Below are 20,483 nucleotides of genomic sequence, written 5' to 3'. Positions count from 1 at the left end.
TGTAAGCCAAGGCAGTGCAACATAAACTCTAAACCCATGAAGTCTAATAGCTGAAGCCATGCAGTTGAGTTAATGGGGAGTTTGGGAATATGAATGACAAAACAACTAGGTCAGTAACTACCACCACATTCAAAATCTATCTGTACTTGAAAAGAACAAAAAACCCCAAAGCCCACTAAAGAAGGCTCATGGGAGACAGTGAAAATGAGAAGGATATGTAGACCAGGAGTCGTCCAAATATTAGATTTAAAACATATTAAGCAAAAGCTGAACACATGGGGCTTCTAACCATGTGGTTGTTAGAAATTAATAAAAATAACCAACCATTTGTAAAAATAGCTAATAAAGAAGTAAAAAAAATGTTGAAGGACTATAAAACGACTGAATATGGGCACAGATAAATGGCACTAGAGCAGGAATTCATTGTGCTGGGCAGAGACCCCTTCACCCAGGTACTGAACAGCAATACAGGCTCTCATACTTGGGCACAACACTCTAATACTGGGCAACAAACTGAGCTCAACTTCTAACCACAGATCTGAATCACCTGAGCTGGCTTGAAGAGGATGCTACAATACCTGCTAGTGACCTGAAATAACCACGAGGTCTGGGTTCTTGCAAAGACAGCAGTGGTTAGAGAGTTAGCAGATGGAAAAAGCGAAGTGGTATGTAGTGCATAAGACAATATAATTATCCTGTGACACAGACAGTTTGTGCTCTCTCCTGCCTTCCCTACTAACACTCAAAATGAAATGTTTTCTTCTGTGGAGACTGGCTTTGCTGTTTGGTTAAAGAAAGCGGTGTTGAAAAGTAGCTGTTGGGCTTGGAACAGAAAGTGCTGAGGTTTGAGAGGGCTCCCAAGTGCTTGGAGAAGTTCTTTCCATACCCCCTGAGAAAACCAGCTTGCTTATGCAGCTCAGCTTATGCCTGACAGACCAGCCACCAACCTGCTTCCTCCCCAGCCCTGAGCTCAAGGCTTGACAGAAATGGCAACCAGCATCTCAGTTTATAACAGAAACATTAAAAGGACTGCTGAATAACATGGAAAGCTGTAAATCAGCCTTTTACCATGACAGAAAAGGAAAGGGATGAAGTGGGAAGTTTCCCTCTCTGACATCCAGATCTCTAGCTGTTTCATTCCCATTGGCAGTCCTTATTCTGCAGTGTTACTTCAAGCCAACCAGCAAATTCTATAGAAAATTGAGACTGGATTGAGACATGCAAAATGCAAGCCAGAAGAAAGGAGAAAGAGCCAAATTCATAACTGCTAGGGATAGGAGGAAGATTTAGTAATACTGACATGACACAAACAGCAGAAAGAGCTATCAATTCTTGTTAGGATCAATACCTTACCAGGAGAATGGAAAACTGTTCAGAGAAAATTAGAGGCTCCACTGCAATGTCTGAATCTAGTGACAAGAAAATTTCTCAAGTACTGCTGTAATGGAGTTGTGTACACTGCATTAAAAAAAATACAAAAGGTGGAAGAAAGCTTGTGAAAGCTTAGGAACTCACTGTTATGCAGCAACGAGATTCTTTTGCATAAGACAAAAAATTGCTCCAAGGTGTGTAGTGGTTACTTAACTTTATAAAGGTCAAAATACACAACAGCAGACGAGTGTCTTGACTTGTGCCTCTTTCCCTGCTTCATGCATTGACAGTACATTCCAGCACATTTAATATCTGTATTTAATACTCTGTACATCTGCAGTAGTCAGTGTCCTTTGTTTCCTTTCTCACACACTGAGCTGGAGAAAAATCAATCATCATCCCCAACACACTAACTCTTGCAATTCCCTCTTAACAGAAAGGTGATAAATTTTACAGAACCTGGAACAAACTACAAAAAACCAATGCCACATATACATAGCATCCATACAAAAAGTAAACATTCACAGCCAGACTAATTTCTGCAAACGTCAAAAGAGGTGAGAAATAACTCCTAATCAGGTTTTGGTATATGGTAAGACCCCAGAACGTTCCTATATTAGAAGCTAATACTGTTTTTTTTTTTTTAATTGCCTGCAACAACAAATAGAAACAAATATAGGGAAAAAACCCTCCAACATTTGAAACAAAGCCTCAGAAATGCAATCTACAGCTATTTATTTCAATAGGATGCCAAGTTGTTCTGCAGCACTAGAGGGGCATTCAAAACTAAGAATTAAAAGCAATGAAGGCTGAGCAGGCCATGCCTGGTCAGAACCACTTCCATGACGATCTGAGCTAGCCACAGACCTAAACACATCAACAACCCGGCAAACAAAGAAATGCAGATGGATTAAGAATAATTACTTTTTAAAATGTTGCATACTGATAAATATTTCCCACCCTCGTACCCTTCTGTATTAGTGGGGAAGATTTTTTGTGGCTAAGGCAAATAAATAGTAAAAATAAAAGTTTTTCATCCTTTCATTAACTATAATTAAAAATAAATTTTATTTTGTGGCTGACATTACAGAATGAGTTTGTCACTTCCACAATATAATTCTTTATGTCACAGGCTGAAAAAACACTTTGACTTTTGTAGACAGATATTTACATCTTTATCAGATTTCATTTTAGTTACCTGTTTCCTATATTGGACTGAGCCAAGTTGTCTCTGGCTACTGCTATAAGACATAAATTAATAATGATGATTATGATAATTCAAATTATTACTGGATCACTGGATCTTGATCACACACTTGTCACTAAATTATGGTACAATGATAAAGTTTATATAGGTCTCAACTGCCATTAAGGTTACAGACAGCTACTTAGAAAACATCTTTTTCTGAAGCAAAGCCAAAATATTTTGATTGTTTCCTTCCACAGTGAAATGAAACATTAGAACTCTTTTAAGGTTATAAACAATGGAACAGAAATTATCAACTCTAATAGAAAATCTGAATTTCAAGCCAACACTAGATCATTAGAGAAGAATTTTGCATTTTACTGGCAAACTTTGACTCCCCATCTGTTCCCTTCTCTCCCTATTAGTGAGCAGGAGCAAGCTACAAAAGCATGTCTAAAGAAGATGACAAGAGCACAAGCCTCTTTAGATGCTTAGGAAAGATCATGAGCTGTCCCCCTATGTTCACTGTCACACAGACAGAAGTGGCAGGGTCTTGCCTGCCAGACAAGGAAAATCAGAGGGAAAAGCGTCTCTGCTTTGTATTAATCATCTGAGCTATGTATGGTATGTTCTTGTTCTTTACACAAATACCTCATGATCATCTGTATGCCACAAATATTTTCCAATACAGATCTCTGCCAGGACATGCTCCATTTCAGTAATCCCTTAGAGCCATTTCAGTGAAATAGGGTTGGAAGGCAGCAGAAAGATTCAAGAACTCAAGGCACATTTTAACCATGTATGCTCACAAGATGTCAGAGCTGCTCTCACACTGATCAAAGGCCAGGAAAGATCATACAGGTTTCACAGTTTGACTTTTGCTGGAACAGAACACACTCAACTTAGGCTTACACTTGTTTGAGAAAATGAAAAAAAGACTGACCAGTTATGCATGCTTTTCCAAGACAATGGACACAGCTCCTGAGAGTACATTAGACCTGGTTTTCCCCTCATGTTTCAGAAAATGGGATATGGTGCCTGGAGAAGTTTGAGGATCTTTAGAGGCACCTCAGCAGAAAACTAAACAAACAGCAAGGTGAGAACAGAACAAGCTGCACTGCTGAAAGAGCACAGTGGTGAATGCAGAGGCAGATGACTATGATGGGACTCCTCAGGAGAGGCATGGAGAGCTGAAAGAAGGGAGAGAGGCTGAGGGACCTTGGCTCATTTAGCTTCCCACGAGGAGATCAAGAAGAGCTGCTGTCACTCCCTGAATACCCATGATGCAGGGTAAAGTACATCACTAAATGGGAGGGGAACTATTTCAAGAAATCACTGACCCCAAGCATAGACATGTATAAACTTGCCATTTCCCACGTCTTATAAGGATTTTCTTCAAGTTTCTAAGTATCAGGAATTAATGATATGTTTCTAGCATAGTTTTCTAAAAGTAGGAAAAATGCTGATTACTTGAAAGCTGAAAGTTTATAAAAGTAACTACAGCACTGTGAGGGACAAAAAAAAAAATCTTTCTGCTTCTTTGTATTTAAATTTTAAATCAGCTGATTAAATTAAAGAACAATAAAACTGTAGATTTACCTTTTTTTAACCTCAACTTTTTTTTTAAGCAAGGGATATGAAAGACAGTATCAGACATTTTGGCTTCAAAATAAATGTTATCTCTCCTCTTCTCCCCTCTCATTTAGATCTTCTGCTTGTAAAAAAGACATGAAAATACAGACCTTTCCACTTAGTGCTAAACAATGGAGCAGAAAAAAAATTAAAATATTTAAACTAGCTATATAATTAAGAAATACTGCTTTATATTAAGATATGTTACTCAAGCAGAGCATACAGACTGTTACATTAAATCTTCAATACTTAAAATATAAGCCAATGAGGGTATGATTATGTTTTCACAAGGGGTTTTTCCAGTAGTCAAAACAAGTCAAGTAAGAACACTGTTACACTTTGATAAGCCAAGAATATGAGTTTCAAAGAAAAGGAGGGAAAAATATTGTACAATCTGCTAATCCATAAGTATGACTTTTTAGTACTATTTCCAGAACATCAATGTGTGCAAAAGCAGCATTGCTTGAAAAATGGAAAGCTACTAACAGCAGGTCACGAGCTCAAGCAAATAAAAAATCTAAAACTGCCATTACTTCTGCATATAGCCATATATTAGAGCAACCATAATGCAGAACTTGCAGCTGTAGTGATATTAGCAGGATGACCTTCTCCAAACCACAGAGAAACAGATAGGTTTTCATTATTTAATCACAAGTTCTGCTGCCTTTTAAAAGATCTGAAACTGAATATGTGCTATGTTTTTTGTTTGACTGGAGGTGCATTTACCAACTATATCAATTTGCTATCGAGTACTGTATAGAACTGTAGCTATCTCAAAAAGGAAATCACTATACTATCTCTCTCCCTTATTTGGAGTATGAAGTATGTGGGACATATGGAGTACACAGGAAATGGAACTATTAAATCAAAAACCATGTATGAAAGCACAACAGGCTCTGTTATAGAGATGGAGATATATTTTTATGTGTTTTATACATGTGTGTGTATATACACACACACACACACATATGCTATGTAGAGATTTAAAAATGAAAACCTAGTGAGCCCATTTTAGGTGGTACCATTAAACTGTGCTTTGAGGATTGCTATCAAACAAGTCTCTGTGACTTGGATTTTGCTAGGAAGCCAATTAGAATGCAGATTTGGTTGCTTTCCTACATTTCTTTGGTAAATGAACCAACCCTTTTCATGGTAGAGCTCCATAATTACAAGCAAACTTTGACAAATTCCCTCCTCTTACACTACCCCAGGCTATGTGGCTTCCACTTTTATGGGCAACCACAAGGGCAATTCCCAAGACTGTAAAACCCATCTCTCAGGCATATTTTTCCCCTCCCACAGCTTCTGTTGGCATAAGAGTCCTATGAAAGTGTGGCTGCATTGAAAATTGCATCTGTCTGTGCCCAGCCAAGTGTTATCAAGACAGTCAAGGCAAACACCTACCACAACAACCTCTCCTTTGTCAGTCACAGGGATCCCATGAGAAAGCACCAACCAGTCCACGATTTTGGCAGTGTTAGACAAGCCTGGAATACAAAAGATAAGGGTCACACTTTATTTCAACTGACCATATAAAACCAGAACTGAGAGTTCCATTTTGCCAAGCAGCTTTTAAAATTTTGTGATAGTACAGTCCTAGCAGACAAAATTTTGTGGTGGATTTGGCAGTGCTGGGTTAAGAGTTGGACTTGATGATCTTAGAGGTCTTTTTCAACTAAACAATTGTATGATTCTATGAATTCAGAAAACAGCAACTGGCAGGAGTCCTACTTTCACTGCAAGCTATTTCCCACTTCTCAGATTTATCCAATAGTGTTTTTTCTCAGAAATAAACTATCAGCTGAGTTCCTTTCCAACAAATACTCATAAAACTTATTTACACAAACTGAGTATGTAGATTTTAAACATAAAATCTGTCTTTTGTTATCAAATATTAAAAAGAATGCAGCTTGGAATAAGTTTACAGCCAAACACAAAATTCCCATTTTCCTTATTCATCTTAAGTTTTAGACAACATGCTATTTAAAAATATTTGTAATTATTGAAGTCTGCCTTAACATTTAAAACTCCTAAAAATAAGTATTGCTACATTCTCATTCTGCAACACTCTCATCCTCCACTGATTTCCACTTAGAGGGAGATGTGATATGGGAAAAATATCTACTGTACTTCTAGAAAAAAACAAACAGTAATTACTGTTACTCGGGCAACCAATGTTCGAAAAAAGCTCAGATACACGTACTCCAAAATTCTAGGCTACTGATCAGTTACTCAGCCAACAGCTCTGTCACCAAAACAAGGTTTCCCCCTCACTTCTTTCACGTCCTCCGCACTTCAACATTACCCTCCTACTTCTTTAAAACAAATCTTGCTTGAAAATTAGGAAAACTGACAAAAATTATTATTGCCCTCTTCCTAAATTATCTTGACATTTCAGGAGGAAAATAAAAATTTATTTTCATTATGCTCTACCTACTTGTAAAATAAGAAAACTGTTTCCTGTACCTTGGGGTCAGAAGGTCCATGGGATGTATTAGATTGTTAACCTGAACACCACAGATTATTGCACATTTTCCAAGTGCCCTGACAGCAAGATAAGTAGCTTTTACATGGATAACAAATACTGCCTAGGCATACAACCTGCCTTGGGCTGGAAACCTGGAGAGATTCACCACTTTCTCTAATGGCAGGAAGGGCAATTTACTGGTTTGAAGAACTACAGCTGTTTACCTTTCCATGTAACTCTTCAGACAGTGTTTCTAGTTATATTTATCACTCTCTCAATGGGAGGAGGAAATTTAATTTAAAAAGGAAAGAATTGAGTACAACACACTTTCTTGTCAATGCAGTCTCTTGTACAGTTAAGGTATGGTATGGTTAGTGCTTAAGTTGCTTTCAAATTCATTTCCTAAAGCTCTACCATAGATGTTTTTCTTCTCTTCTGCCAGCTCTCTTTCTTTTTAGCACACAACTTGTCCTGGGCCAACACTCTCAGTCATTGCATCAGCTTCATCTGACTTATGCATCTCCTAATCTCTTTCTTCCTCTGAAAACCTTGCCCTTGCCAGCCCCTCACTAACCTCTCTACCAGCACTGCCTTCCTGGGCCCTCTCTCCCACTTGTAGCTCACAAAGGCAGGAGGCATCCTGAGGAAACAAATAGTTCTTATCAGCAGGGTTTGTCACTCCTCCTGCTTGCTCGTGGGCAACCTCTTCCAACCACAGAAACTCAGTTTGCCCTCTCTACAGAAGGACCTCACAGATTTATTTACCTCCTACTCCAAATCTCTCTCTCCCCTTATCCAAAGTGGAAATTACAACCCTTCTCTCTGAATTTCCAGAGTTGGAAATTTGGAGTTATCCAGCTATTAGGTTAAGCTCTACACAGATGGACAAACCAATTATCTCCCCTCCTTCCCAAGAGTCTCTTCTTAAAAAGTCAGCATCCTGCCAGTCCCCCAGCCTGCAGGCTGATCATTATATTCAACATGAAGCTGTATGTCTAAATCCTGTAGAAAGAACATGCACATAATGTACATAAAATGCAGTCTTTTTTCTGATCTCTTACACAAATAAAATGGTTATCCTGGTTTATAAAATGGGATCCTTTTATCCTGAAAGATCTTCCTCCTTTTCTCAGGCTTCATCCAAATGAATCCAACCTCAAGAATTTCTGAAAGGACAATGGTCATCTCCTGCACATGCTGCTGGGATATTTTAACTCTTTTATTGTTATTTAATTCATGTAAAGTGTCCCCCCAAATGCTTTTCCCATAGTTTTAATAACCTTCTCTGTCTTCTCAGCCTTTTCTTTTGATCATTTTTTACTGATGTTTTATCCTGCATTAGCAACTAAACAATTTATCTCACAAAAATGACCTGACTATCAACATTCAACATTTTTTAGACATTTATCTTTGGATGATATGAAGTCTGTATTAAAATTATCTGGACAGGAATCCAGTATCTACTAATAAAAATGCAGGTGGAAAAAAAAGCACTTGCTCACACTCCACCCTTTCCATATTACACAATTTCCAGGAATTTTTTCTATCCAACTGAGGGTTTTCAAAAGACCTTTTAAAGATGTAAAAACTAGGATCAGATACAGAATTTGAGTGTTATTGTCATTTGTAACACCTCTATCATGCCAGGAGAAAAATTCTTATTGTATAAATCCCATCAACCAAGAATTAAATTAGTTCTATCTTCCCTTCCTACAACAGTGCACTGATATCCAGCTTGATCCCAACACTTTTGCAGAGTTGCTGTTCTCCTCGATGCAGCCCCTCATGCTTCATGTCTGGAAAACTTTTCACCAAGAAACCTGAACAGCTACATCCTGTATACATACCTTTGGTTTTACTCATCAAAAAGAAATAAATCATTCTTTCTGACTGCTTACTTATTATTGCAATCTGATAAACAGCATAACTGCTGTTTATGAATGCCTTTTTTTTTTTTTTTCAAGCTTCTGTCTTAGAAATGAAAATGTTAAATGGCATCTTGCCTAGGCCCAGTCCTGGAACATTGTAATTCACAGTTTATTTCCCACAGATACCTATCTACTTGTTTATATTTTACAGCTGGCTGCTGCTCCATTCACCTGGCAGGCTTTTGCTGACGTGCTGTAATGGTTTCCAACAAGAACACTGTACAGTACAGAGGCACAAACTGATGGGCAGAAGAATTAAAAAACCTGTGTCAGCCTCAGCAGAGGACCAGTGGCAGATGTGGAAAGAAAGGCTGTGGGATCTACTCTATATTTGTGTGACAGCCCATGGGTCATCTGTTTCTTTGTGTCAGCCAAGAGTAGCCAGGAGGCACAAATGGCCGTGAACTCATCTCTCTGCACTTCATCCTGTCAGAGCTCATGATGCAGCTCACAGCCTGGCAGCCACAGGGTCCAAGGACAAATGCTAAAGGGCACACAGGAAAGAGGATGAGGTTTGACAGGTTATATGCACAAGAAGGAATTTTAGCTTTGGATTCTCACTTTACTTGCAGTGGTGACAACTTGTGATTATGCAAAACATATCCTCACCAGCCTCCTTAGCTTTGTCAGGAGACAGCATTTCATACAGTCCTACACTGTCAGCCCTAGGCACAGGGGGAAGGGAGAGAAAGATGAGATCCCTCAGCAGCACCAGCTCCCACAGCAGCCAGGGACACAACACAGCTTTCAGAGGGAAATTCTGCCGTGCAAGAACAGGCCACAAACAAATTGAAGCCCTGTGCCAAGGAGACACAGAGCTACATCCTGGAAACTTAAGCAAAATTTAAGTGTATAGCTTAGAGTAGAGAGAAGCCCTTATGAACTCTGGGTAAAGCTCTTTGCTGCACAGTGCCAGCTGAAGTATGCTGTTGCTCAAGTCAGGAGATGAAATCCCTATGGATTCCCTGAAGCAGAGTAGGAAGCTACCCACCTGCCCCAGTCCCTCCCCTCCCTTCCCTCTGATTCACATATCCCACACCATTTTCTCTTGGCAAGAAATATTCAGGTTACCACAGCTGAACAGCTATTTGACTGGCTGGTTCCCAGCAGTGAGGTGCTTTTCATCAGATCACACGTGGGAAGTTCTTTAAAGGCTTTTTAGAGAAAGCAGCTACATGATTTCATGAAGACAGAAAAGCTCAAAGCACAGTGATAAAAGGCATTTTAATAGATCCATTCATACTAATACAGGAGATAGTGTGTGCTGAAAACAGCGAAATTTAGAGACATTTCTAACATGATAGGCCAGAAGATTTAATTGCTAGCTTTGCTTTGAACTTGACAGCTATTACTACTCTACTAACTCTTGGATGCACTTCTAAAGAAGCTTTGTCATTTTAGATTTTTTTTTTTAAAGAAGAGATGGTTGGATTTAACTATCAGGTTTATTATAATATATATAATAGAAAAGCACACAGAATTGAGCCTTTGTGAGAAGACAATTCCCCACCACATACACACTTGCTTATTAAAAAGCTGGAATGGAAAATGTCTTCCCTGTATTTATTTCTCCATCCAATGAAGAACAAACAATCAAAACCTATGGTTAAAATAATGAAATCACAATTACCTATTCATTTTACCACATAAGGTTTTCTAAGCTTTCCAGAAGATCCCCAAATGCAGTAATGTTGATTAAATATTGTATTTTTTCCTATAAAAAGGTAGAGCAGGCATATCACACCATTTAAAAAAATAATATAATTTTTTGGGAAAAAGAAATGCTTTTTCCTCATGTCTAGTCTAATTTCCTAGGGAAAAATATTAAAATAATTTGACCATAATTGGGATCTGAATGAGGTGTAATATCAGTTTAAATTCTGCAACTTTCTCACAGTTGTGTGAGAAAATAAACCCATTTTTAATTCCCTCTTTAGCAAATATTTTTAAAGTTATTGTTCACCTACAAGTACTAGAGAGAAATTAAACTAAAAAAGAGTCTAAGGTTCAGTCTGACCTAGAAATCAACACAGACTTAACCTGACCTCATTTCGTCAGTCAATCACAAATGGACCAAAGAAGTTGCCTGTAATCTCAGATACATTGAAACACACAAGGTATTTGACTGAACATAGATTCACATTCCTTCCCTCTCGAAACCTGACCACACAGGAGATGTACTGGGTGAAGAGAAACACGCCGGGCAACTCCTTTCAGGCTACAAAGTGGCCCCAGAGCACAGGAAGAGGCACAGATGTGGGCTGAGGTACAGCTGCATTTTGCACAGGCTAAGCCAGATGGACTGACTTGGCAATGGCTCCATCACTGCGACTGGCAGCGAGCTGCACAGCCAAAAGAGAGGCAAAACAGGAGGCAAGATGAAACTGGTATGATGGCATTACCCCAAAGCATGTACTCCCTGGAACTTTTGGGGACAGTCTCCCCATGGCTGTGGATGAGAGCTGTTTCAACTCTTCTATATCTTGTTCTATATCAGACATTTCCCAAAGGCACTCTATCAGTTAAGAGAGGACTGTGGTTCTTGGATGGAAAAGGGAATTATACATGCAAATTAGCTTCAGTTTTCTGCCTCAAGATTCCCATAGAATCTCAAAACTAAGTCAACTAACCAACACCCCTCTCCTAACACAGGAGAACACAGGGACAGAGTGAAAAGAGGGAAAAGATGCAAACAGGAATTATCTTAAAAGAAAATACAGCTCCACATACAGATTAACCAGCCCCTTCTCTGTGTGCTCATTAACGACAGGGCACGCAATGCTGCAATTCACAACACCACAGTAGCCAAAGGCCCACTCAGCCTGGCTGTCTTCATGGCTAGCACCAGACAAACCTCTGAGATTCTGGAATAACTCACATCTTTCCCATCATACAGCACTGCTCACTCACTGGCAGGCATATCAAGCCTTCACACATTAGGAGTTCATACGATTTAAGCTGTACTGTCAGATGCCAAACATTTGGTCATTTTGGGACACACTGCCCCAAAGCCACTCTTTGCATCTGCATGCTTCGCATTTGTGGTACTTTCCTGGAATAGATGATATCTACAAAAGTATACTGCATTGAGAGGAAAACCACTGTATTTACATTATTGTTTTCTAAGGAATTCATATCTTTTCTAATTTGACAGTTTCATTATACTCCTTAACTGTTAACATCCAAAGAAAATGTCAACATTCAAATCCTCCAAATATTTTTGGAAATAATTTATGCAAAGTACCCCTATTTCAAAATATTCTCATTTCCTTATTTCCATGTACTGAATGGCTGCTGAGTAGGAAGAAGAATATGGAGAAGAAACTGGAGAGTGCTTTTTGCATTATTATGAAAAGTAACTTGTTTTAAAGAAATATGGATACAGTATATTCAGGAAAAAACTCTCTCTGCTAAATGAGAAATCTTTTCTGATCCCTGCAGCCTTTCCAACACTGTAGATATGTAATAGTTTTAAATATCTGGAGCCACCTCAATTAAAGAGAAAGTCAATTTGGCACTTAGACTCCTGAAGAACATAATGATGCAAATCACAGAAGGTTCTCTTACAAAGCCTTTTTGAGCATTCAATAAATGCATGAAAACATGATGTGCTTTACCTGATGCACATATTAAAAAATTAAGTGTCTGTATAAAATAGGAACACAAGTCTTTAAAATTATTCTTTATTTTCTTTTTACAGCATTTACTCTTTTCAGGTAGTGGAGTTCTACATATTTTCACTGAATGAGAAAAATCAAGCCTGACAAATGCCTGGCAACAATCTTGTTGAGTAACCTCCGATATTCTCCCACTCAAGCACTGAAACAGCTGGACAGCAAACACAAAGACTTTAGCTAATATGAAATACCTAAACTCAGGTCTATAGCTCCCACAAAGCATTTCCTACACATTTCTAGGAAGATCTAATTGCTAAGGGACAGATACTAACCTTCTGCAGCCTTTCAGCAATTTCCAAGAGCTTGGATACTGTCTTTCATTTAAGCCTGCTTGTTTTAAGTCTCTTTGGCTGTAAAGATTTTTTTTTCTTTTAAGAGAATGATTTTCTCTCTTTCCTATAAAGCTCCAGATACTGAAAATTCTTCATAACCAGTAGGGCTGAGTAAGTCCCACATTAAGGCAATCACATGTAAACTCCCTTGGTATTGAGAAAACAAATGGATTTTCACATTAGTTTAGGTGATTTTGATAGGACATCCTTATGTGCATATATTGTTTTACCCTGGAACTCTCCAGGTTATAGTTTTAGTAACATCCTGTCCAGCACAGCACAAAAAGTGTTTTGTTTTGCAGGGGTTTTTTGTGTTGTTTTTTTCCTCCAAAAATAGCACCATCTTTGCCCTTCCACAAGTTCAAGATCAGAAGCGGTTGATAGCAGAGTGAAAATACACTGTCATTTCAATGAAAAGGATGGGCTCAGTGTCACAGAGTGAGAAATGAAGCTGCATGAGAAAAGATCCTAAGGCGAAAGGGAAAAAGCAGAGATCCTCACTGCCCTTGCAGCAATCCCTTCTGAAGCTGCCACGAACAGCAGTGTTGCCAGCCAGCAAAAAGGTACACCACTATTATTAGCACAATGAAGGGGCACAATGTTTTGACTCTTCCTTATACTGGCAGCTGTGGTGAATCATCTCATCCAAAAGCAACCATTCCTATTAATAAAAGTTACAAGGACATGCCTGTGTTGGTCTGAAGACCAATGCAGCAGAACCATGGAGGACAGGAGACAAAATCAAACCAAAGAAACCCTCAAAAAATCCCATGCAGACCTTTCAGAGAAGACAGAGCAAAACAGTAAGCTTTCCAAAAAGAGCAGCCCCTGAAAACACATTCATCTGTAACTATAAGAAAGCTTCACAGCAGTAGTCTAAATTGAAAAGCAGGGAACACAGTCAAACATTGTATTTCATTCTAATCTGTGAAGTTCACCTTTCTAAGGAGCTAGTGGAAACATAAAGTGACTGATTCAAATATTTAGCACTGACAGTTTGCCAAAAAGATATCACATTCTTTGGATTTATGAGTTGTCTACGAATTTGTCATACCTTGATTTTTGACTAAGTATGTAACATGAACTGAAATTAGAAGTACCCTGTTGCTCCCACTGAAGTGAGATTTTAAAACAATGACAAGCTAGAACAAAAGAGAACAGAAGACAGGGAAATGGCTGATCACACTCTAGTGACTCTACAGATGCAAAGGGGTTAAGACAGTAAAACTACTAAGAATTATTGTTTCACCCTCAACAAAAGCCCTTGGTAAAACCTTTAAGAATGGATTTTCAGACATAAATCCATGCAAACTAAATGGCCAATGCTGCTGCCCCAGTGAGACATCATGCAAGAAAGGAGATGGTGACTTGACATTGCATATTCTGAACACCACCACAGCTGATGCCCAGCGACAGCAGCAGTTTGATGGAGCCAAGCTGTTTGCTGCCACAGGCAGGAGAGGTGAAAAGCTACAGTGGAGAGAAGGATGAACTCCCTCTGCAGAGAATGGCTCCCTCAGAGCCACAAGGATCCAAAGTACAGAGCACAACCTAACACAGAGTGGAGCCACCTACAGCATGGAGAGGTGCCGGGGTCAGCAGCACTGCTCTGAGCAAGCTGCACACAGCACCAATTCCTCCAGCACAACCTTCCCCAAGGCCAGGGGCTGTCACATCACACGGCAAAGAGAAAAAACAAGGCTGTAGCCTTGAGATAAGCTTACATCCTGCAGGTGAGTATGAATGGATGAGCACCCACAAACTTTGAAGGTCTTTAAGTGCTTACCATCAGCACTAGGGACAGTACATTCTGCACCCTTAGGAAGCAGCTGGCTTCAGCTCCTGTATAAACAACGAGGTTCACAACCATGTTGTGCTTAACCTGTATCAGTTTCACTTCTCAGTGATTAACAGGAAGAGAGAACTGCTCTGTTTTACCTGAGGCACAAAGCTTATGAGGTCAGCTCAGTGTTTGGAGCAAGCCAGAGCCCAGCAGGCTCCAAGTGTGGTCCAGAGGAACAATGAGACCAAACAAGATGGAATACACATCAACAGCCCATTTGAGCTGGCACATGCATCCTACAGCTTTCCAGCAACAGTGAAACCTAATGAATATTGTCATATCTTTGCTAGAAAGCTAGACACACACACACAACTAAGAAACAGTAACTGACACCAGCAAAACCTGGTGATTTAAAGTAGAGAGAAATCACCAGCAAACCTTTCAAAATACAAGCTGCCAATTAATATCAAGAGTACAAAGGAAAAAAAAAAACAAACAGGAAGCTCTAATAAAAGTTGGGGCTTAGTTTGGTTGGTTTTATTTGAATATGATCTGCCTTTCCACAAATCTAACATACCTTCTACACCCTCAACATGTATCTTTTGGTCAGCATTTTTTCCATTAAAGTAAGAATAGACAGTACACATCAAAAGTAAAAGTAATGCATAATTAATCTAAGAAAGTAGGTGTAGGTGTCTTCTCTAGGCTCCAACTGCATGACAGGAAATGCATTATTCATGAAGGAAGATGATGGTACAACATTAATCAAGTCAGCGTGACAAGACAAACAAAGACCACAAGATGTATTCAACAGATAGCAGTGTGCAAAAGTGATCAGCTAACTGAAAGGTTCACACAGAGTCTGTTTACAGAAAACAAACACAGAGGAGAAATACAGAAATAAGACTGAACTGTTTCAGTTTGCATCCTATTAAGTCTTGTTACATTTGGAGAACAATCTTTATATGATACAGCTACAAAGAAAGTTTCTGGGTGTCTAAAGGGCTGCTATTACAAAGTAAAATTAAAAAAGATAAGAGTTAAAATAATTATTTTAACAAACAGGAATTCACATAAGCAGGGCATGTATGAAGAACAATAATAAAATCTTTTTAAAAACCAGTGACTCCTTCCTTTCTCATCATGCACTTTTTGTTATATTATAAAGCTACTTATAAAGACTAAACACTTGCTCTTCTTCATACTCAAAACTGTTGCAAAAATACTCAGTAATGAAAGAAAAGTATAATTTGAAACAGTGTCAAAAAATAGGAACACAATGTAAGCTGATTTGTAAGCAAAGGAGGCAGTAAACCCAGTTTCCTAGGAATATGTGTCAAAGTTGCAGGAAGAGCTCAGATTTCAATCTGTCCTTCAGCAGGCATCTTTCCATCTGCCAAGGCTACCTACTGCCAGAAAAGGTGTAGGTTTATCGGCCATAAGCTACCACCCTCTCACAAATGCAACTGGAATTGCTCAAAAGGTTTAGAAATTAAGAGCAACAATGAAAGTCAGACATTCACAGAGCTGCACAGACTATCTATTCTCTCAGAAAACCAGGCTAGAAATATATATATACTGACTGCACATAGCTTGGTGTTGAACTTGAAGTTGCTGTTACCAGACTGCACTGGAGACAAGAGCCTGACCACACAAGTCGCAGAGCATTGCTCTCATTCTGTCGGGATGGATGTATTTCTTACTAGGGAATAGAGAGATGAAGGGAAAACCATAGTAATAGAAGGAAACCCAGACTTAAAAAACATTCATTTTCCTCCTAAGAGGACAAACACTGTCTGAAGCATCAGCCCCAGAAAAATACAGCTGCTTTACAGAATGCAGCAAGACCCCTCCTGTCAGCCCAGGGAGGGGACATTTCAGCAAGGAACAGACTCTGCTCACCCATACCACCACAACCATCCTGTATGGTCACTGCAGGGAGGCAGCCCTGACTGAAAACATTGTGTAGGAGGACAGCAGGCAACCACTTCTGATGCTTCTGTCAGACCTGCCCCCATCAGAGAAATGAAAAGTAAGAGAGATTTATTTATATACATACATTGCATAAAATGTTCTATATAGCATGTATTTTATATACATATACACAAAAAAAGTATATCTAGAAGGCAATTAATAGCTGTGAGATTATAAAACTCACACATAGATCCTCATCAGTGATCAAACATGAAGCAAATCAACCACTGAACAACAACAGAAATAATAAGCATAGGAAGTAGCTGATCACATGCCTGATTATCAAGGGCTAATAACAGATTTTTGCCTCAATATATTTCTAATTCATTTTCATATTCCTTGTATTTTATTTTCCTGGCTAAATATAAGAGTTGTCTGCAAGGACTGGATGTGTAGAACAGTATACAATTGTTATGTTCTATATGATCTATTTAGTAGAGAGTAGAGTTGAGACAAAGGCTGGTCAGCTGAAACTGTCTCCAAGAACCACAGTGGAACTTTCATAGCCTGTAGTTCATACTGGAGTTTTATGGTTACAGGAAACAACCCAAATACTCTGGAAACAGAACAGTCAGTAAAATTTCCAAGTGAAATTCAAGAATAAAGACTCCAAAACTATGGAATCTGCTTTCTCACAAGCAAAGCAGTGATCAGTGCAAATAAAGCTGAACATTGGTAAGTAATGAAAAAATTACACCTGAACCTGGTAAGTTAGAACTTTATTTTCCAGACAAGCTGCAAGACCTGCCCACATTCTGAAGTATTTCAGATGATCCATTGGACATCATGAAGAAGAAAAAGTTTCTATTTAATAAGCTTCAGGGCATTTTTTCAATCACAAGCCATTTCCATTCAATATAAACAGGATGAAGCTGTATTAAACTGTCATAGTGGTACCTGGAGGATAACAGCAAGGTGTTTCAATGCAACAAGCTACCACTGACTTGATATTCTATGCAAGAAAAGGTGAAAATGTTGCTGTAGTAAGGAAGCAATAGTCATGCTAAGACTAGAACAGTCTGACAAGATAGTCTGTCTTCAGAGTAAATAAAAAGTTACCAGACATACTGATTCACTTTCTCTGTTCCTCTTTTTCTTCAACCTTTTAGAAAAGACACTTAATGGTATTACCACCATAAGCAGCACCATCAACAACTAATCTATTTGAAAATCCATTTTATACTATTTTTGCCAGCTCCAGAATTTGCTGACTGCATATGCAGAAAAACTGTAAGCATTTCTGATCCCAGTTGATTAGGAAATACAAAAAACATATCACTTTGCAGCAAGCAGCCAGAAGAGCAAGTCTATTTTCAACAGCTTCTTCCTCCCAGCCATCAGAAGTGAAAAACAGACATTATCATTATGATCTTTTTGTCTGATCTCCTTCAAAATGAATTTTATGAGCTTGTTTCCACAAAGCAATACAGAAAAGGAGCATGCCTTATAAAAAGAACAGCTGACCACAGCCTAAGTTAGACACAGCAGACTCACTACACCACTCAAAATGAGTGGTGGGTTAATTTGTAATTGTTTTCTATTTCCTATTTGTAACCCAAGATGTAAAAAGGAGCACAATGAAAAGCAAGTCTTCTAATCAATCCACAGACTACTAACTCAATTGCATACCTATTGATACTAACCCATAGGAAATATGGTGCTAAGTATAACAGGCTCCAGTTCCCCTGCTACATCAGGTCTCAGAGAGAGAAAAGGTCTGTGCTCGCTGACCAGGCTGCAGGATGATCAGAGCCATTATTTTTCCCTGAATCAGCACTGGGAGGGCAAATACGAGTTTTCTGCCAGCCTATGAGAGCATTCTTGTAAATACAGCAGATACACTGAAGCCATTCATACCCACTGTATGACACTGCAGCCAAAACTCATGTTTAAGACAGCAGCTTTGTCCCTTGGCTTAACTGAAAGAAAAGTTGTCAGAAGTTATAAAAAGCCCCACATGAAATCTGACAAATACTTGGAGTATAGCATTGGGAAAAAAAAAAAAAAAAAAAACCAAAAAAACATAAAAAAACAACCCACACTTAAAACCAAAGGACTTAAGCAACTTTATAGTCTTTTATCCCCCTACAAATTACTGCCTTAAAATACTGAATGAGGCAAAAAACCCCTCAACTTGTAAGTGTTACTTCTAATAGCATAAAAGTGTAACTTTCAAAACTGTGCTTCAAGTGCAAAAATCTACAATAACTGCAGACAACAAGCACATGATTTGATCTAGCAGCTCCCAGGATATGAATCATGGTGATTTAGATATGAGGAAAATCAACCCTCTGTTTTATATAAAGGATGGCTTGTTCAAAGTAGCTATATAAAATTGAAACACCTAGTATTACTTCAATCACAACTGGTTTTCCCCCTCAAAATACACAGATTGCACAAGAGGATATTGAGACATGATGGTCAGGAAAAGGGGGAGTAAAAACTAAAACCTCATCCCAGGGGCAAAGATGGCTGTGGGGAAAATCCTGTCTTTTTCAAGACACCCCTAGACAAAAGGAACTATTTTTCCCTCCTGCCACTACTCCTCTCACTTGATCTTGCTTCTCTTGGGTATTTAACAAGCTTCATATTGGGACACCTTGATACCTCACAGGAAAAAATAATCTAAGTTTTCCCACACTGCAAAGTCCCAATAAAGTATAAACTAACCATTTTCATTAAAATGCACAAATCTCCCCCTTACTGTACTACAACCCTACACACTCTTTCACCCCCCAATCATCCCCTCAGTAGCCTCTGATGCCTGTGAGAGAAGCACACACCAGCAGACAGCCCAGCCACCAGAAGTTTACACTACTGATGTAATCTCTCAGTAGCACTCTGCCCAAGAACGTGTAACTTCAGCTTAGCCACTCCTGGGCCGGCACTGATAAGCTGATGTGAAATGAAGCAATCCATTTCCCAATGTAAACAGTTGTTTGGCGACACAGGGGACAATATAAACAAATGAATTTATTTATAAATCATTATTTATACTTGTTATAGAACAGGAATATTATGTTCCAGGGCAGAAGTGGCAGTATTTCCAAGAACACAGTAAAAATTCAAAGAGCTGGTATCTTCTTCCATCAGCCTGCCCTGCTGACACACCCTGTTCCAGTACTACAGAAGCAATAAACACATGATGCAGGGCCTGATCTGTTCAGGAACAAGATACCCTTGATCCAGCGGGTGGGAAGACACCTCCTTATCGTACCTATGGGTTCTTCCAACAGCTCAAAAAAAGCCAACGGCGACATCACTCCAGCTCCGGCAAGGAAAACCCGAGCCTTACTCCCGCTTCTTCCAGCCCTGCAACCCAAACGATCCGGGCTCTCCCCAGGCTGCACACTCCGCTTGTGCTGAGAGCACGGCTGGGGGCGGCACTCCACAGACCCCTGCGCGCATTATTTCCCGCTCCCCGAAGAATGGCTACCGCACTCCAGGGCACTGGGCTCTTTCCAGACGTTTTCGCTCGTTTATGGAAACCCCAAGACAGAGCACACGCGGGGCTGAGCCGCCGCTGTCATTACGCCCCCGACGCGGCGCTCCGCCGGCGGCCGCGCTTCCCGCCGGCAGCCTGGCCCCGCCGCGCCCGCCCCGCAGCCGGCACCGCTCCGGGCACGGCGCCCTGCCGCCGGGGGCTCCCGGCGGGCGGCAGCGGCAGGGATACGAAACGCCACGGGGAACGCCGCTACAGCCCTTCACGTAGAGGGGTCGAGGGTGCCCGTGCGCTCCTGCGCCGCCTCCCGCTACCCCAGCGCCCCGGGAGGCGCCCCCGCTCCCGCCGCCTTACCGTGCCGCTGCAGCCCCTGCCGGCGCGGGGCGGCCCGCGGGCGGTGCGCGGCGCTGTCCCGCGCTATCCCGCGGAGCCGCGGCAGGACGACACCGCCGCCCCAACCATGGTCTCCACCCCCCGCGGAGCCGGAGTGTGCGCAGCGGGCGCCGCTCCCGGTCTTTTCTCCGGCGGGGGAGGAGGAGGGTGGAGTGAGGGTGGGGTGAGGGCGGGCGGGGGCGGGCGCGCCCACGGCGGGCGGGCGCCATTAACGGCCGCGCTCGCGCCGCCGCCCACTTTGAAGCGGCCGCGCCGCGCCAGGCACAGCGGCGCCCCCTGGCGGCGGCGGGAGGCGCTT

General features: G+C 40.5%; 1 protein-coding gene across 1 annotated transcript in view; it reads right to left on the bottom strand.

The window, feature by feature from the left end:
• The window catches only part of RNF144A (ring finger protein 144A), a 60,469-nt gene extending 40,269 nt beyond the window's left edge, over window positions 1-20,200 (bottom strand). The window contains exons 1-2 of the mRNA XM_063150805.1: window positions 20,147-20,200; window positions 5,594-5,676 (exon numbers count right to left, since the gene is read on the bottom strand). The gene's annotated coding sequence lies outside the window, so the exon portion shown is untranslated. The remainder of the gene's footprint in view (window positions 1-5,593; window positions 5,677-20,146) is intronic.
• Window positions 20,201-20,483: the final 283 nt, after the last annotated feature.

The sequence above is a fragment of the Melospiza melodia genome, chromosome 3 (assembly GCF_035770615.1).
Source record: "Melospiza melodia melodia isolate bMelMel2 chromosome 3, bMelMel2.pri, whole genome shotgun sequence".
NCBI lineage: Eukaryota > Metazoa > Chordata > Aves > Passeriformes > Passerellidae > Melospiza > Melospiza melodia.
Note: the sequence above shows the minus strand (reverse complement) of the source record. Positions and strands in the feature narration are given on the sequence as shown.